Raw genomic sequence first — 2,883 nt, forward strand, 5'->3', positions numbered from 1 at the left:
GCTTGGAAAGTTACATGTTGAATTTACTATATATTTAAAAAGAAAAGGCAAATTGTAAATAATAGAGATTCACCATGTCATATATGATCCTCATTTTCTGCTCTATTTTGTACAGAAGTTCTCATTTTATTCGGAATTTGTTAAGTACAAAGTAAAAAAAAATTTGAATGGAGAAAAAAAGAGTTGGTAATCATGTCTTAGGCATTATTTTAGCCTTAGAGGAAAATTAGCAAAATATTTTGCACAAATTTCCACAAAAATGTAGAGAGTGTGTTGCCATATATTTAGGTAGGATGAGGGAGGTTGATGTTCTGAGTCTGCCTATTTAACATGTTTATACTAGTTTTAAAAAATCTCTTTTTTTCAATTTTTTAAGACCATCTCCATATATTTAGCTAAAATATAAGGGCTCCCAGACATATAGAAAAACTTTGAGTAAGAACAAGAGACTGAAATAAGCGTAGCATAGAGTTCACTGTGTTCTCTTAGATTTTCCTGGAAGACTTAGCTGTTAGAGATATCTATAGCATAGACTACAGATATTAATCTCCAAGTCAAGTTAGATTGTGAGGTACACATCAAACAGGTCTTTCTGGCTAAAAGGTTAGTCTGCTACAGAGCTACTTTCTAGTCTCTAGGGCTTCTGAAACTGTAGATATACTCTTGTTGAAAAAAGCTCACTGATCTTGAAAACATGGCTGATTAATCTGCCTTTTGACTTAAAAAGAATCCTAAGGCAGAAATTCTAGATTGTTTTTAAAAGAATGGTAAGCGTGGATAAAAATTGTGATTATTTTTTCCACATTAATTTCAACCAATTCAGCTCAATGTTTATCAAGCTCTGATTACCATATTGATAAAGAGGATGAGGAAGAGGAAGGGGAAAAGGGAGAGGAGGAGGTGAAAGAGGAGAATCATTCACATTTGTATATCCTGTTGAGATTTGCACATGTATTTCCATACTTGATCTTAAATTATGATTGAGGATATCTCAGGATACTGGAAAATGCATTGGTTTTGGAATCAGAGGGGTCAAACCCTGGCTCTTACTACCTGTGTAACTACCTAACTTCATTGGGCCTCACTTTCCTCATTCATAAAAAAAATAGAGAGTCAAACTGTATGATCTCAAAGATTCCATCCAGCTCAAAATCAATTCCCTTTTGAATAACCTATTTCATTCCTTGATAATGAAACATAATTCCCACTTTGTTTCCACTGTCCCTCCCCACCCATCTTGGACCCATTGGGCTTACAGAGAACTAAAGTATATGTAGATCTACTGTGGAGGACTTCATTATGTTTACTATAGAAACTTTCTTCTTTAACTTCTGCGATTGATGTTGGTACAGTAGTTACAATTACTGGGAGACAAATTGGTTATCTTGAATCTTGAAACTCACTGTTCGTCTTTGTGGTAGAAACCAGACCCTGTACCAGGAAATGGCTTTCTGTTTACAATATCTTTCTTAAGTGTTTATCAGAATAGAAATCTCTGTACCACCAAAGAGAACAATAACCTTATTAGAATTAGAAATTCACCATATACTGAGTTTCTTATCCTAGCTGAGTCTCTGTCCTTGTTTCTACAATTGGCAAAAATCCTTAAATCACCTTCCAACCCAATTTTTGCCTCAGTTCTAACTCAAACTCTTCTATTCTGGAAGTGCTTCTTGTTGTTCCTATTCAAACTGTAATTCTCCCATTCAAGTGTCACCACCATTTTTAAAAATCATATTTAGAAGCAAAAAACAACTTAAATTACAGGTAAAATTAATATATATGTTATGCCTCTATTTTGGGGGAGGTAAGGAGTTTTATTACACCTTCTCCTAAAACCAAGTCCCTGAATTTGTTTTCCTTTTTTTATTTTCTTTTTCTTTTCCTTCCTTTCTTTCAATCTTTCTTTTGTCTTTTCTTTCTTTTTTTTTTGTTGCTATACTATGCTAATTAAAAAGCATAATGCGTCCGCCCCGCCCCCCTTCCTGTTCCCGGTGCTCCCCCTGGCAGCCATGTTTTCCAACAGGGCCAGGCTTTGGCTTCCCCCCATAAGGAAAGGGCCAGGGAGCACCAAGGAGCCCTAGGGCCATCGCTACTACAGAGCACGAGCTAATGAAGCTGGAAGGAGGCTATGGCATCCAGTAAGTGGTTGTCAGGGTGAACGTCATGCTGGTGATGGCCTACTGAAGCTTGGTATTTATGCTGCTGTTCATTTTTGTGAAGAGACAGATCATGCGTTTTTCTCTGAAGTCTCGAAGAGGCCCTCACGTCCCAATGGGGCACAATGCTCCCAAGGATCTGAAGGAAGAGATTGACATCCGATTATCCAAGGTCCAGGGTGTAAAATATGAACCCCACCTTCTTGAAGAGGATGATGCCAGACTTTTGCAGCTGGAGACACCAGGAAATCAACATTGCTACAACTACCTGTACAGGATGAAAGCATTGGATACCATTCGTGCCTCGGAGATTCCATTTCATTCAGAAGGCGGCATCCTAGTTCCCTAATTGGCAAGAACTTACGCTCCTATCTGCTGGAGCTTCGAAACACAAGTACCCCCTTTAAGGGTGTCCGCAAAGCTGTCATTGATACTCTGCTAGATGGCTATGAGACAACTCGATATGGAACTGGTGTCTTTGGCCAGACTGAATATTTACACGACCAAGAAGCCCTGAGTGAGCTGGCTGCCGCTTTCAAAGCCCGTGGTGGGAGCTCCCAGCGGCAGCACCAGTCAGGATCTAACGCAGTTTCCTGAAGTTTCCTCCCAGACAACCATCCAGGTCACCTATCTGCCCTCCAGCCAGAAGGGTAAAAGAGCCAAGCACTTCCTAGGGCTGAAGAGTTTTAAAGATAACTACAACACGCTAAAGAGCACACTCTGA

At 39.2% G+C, this 2,883-nt stretch overlaps 1 pseudogene; it reads left to right on the forward strand.

Moving 5' to 3' along the window:
- Nucleotides 1–2,131: 2,131 nt before the first annotated feature.
- LOC110208824 (protein C1orf43 homolog pseudogene) lies at nt 2,132–2,883 on the forward strand (annotated as a pseudogene).

Source organism: Phascolarctos cinereus, unplaced genomic scaffold (genome assembly GCF_003287225.1).
Source record: "Phascolarctos cinereus isolate Bilbo 61053 unplaced genomic scaffold, phaCin_HiC Scaffold_5;HRSCAF=322, whole genome shotgun sequence".
NCBI lineage: Eukaryota > Metazoa > Chordata > Mammalia > Diprotodontia > Phascolarctidae > Phascolarctos > Phascolarctos cinereus.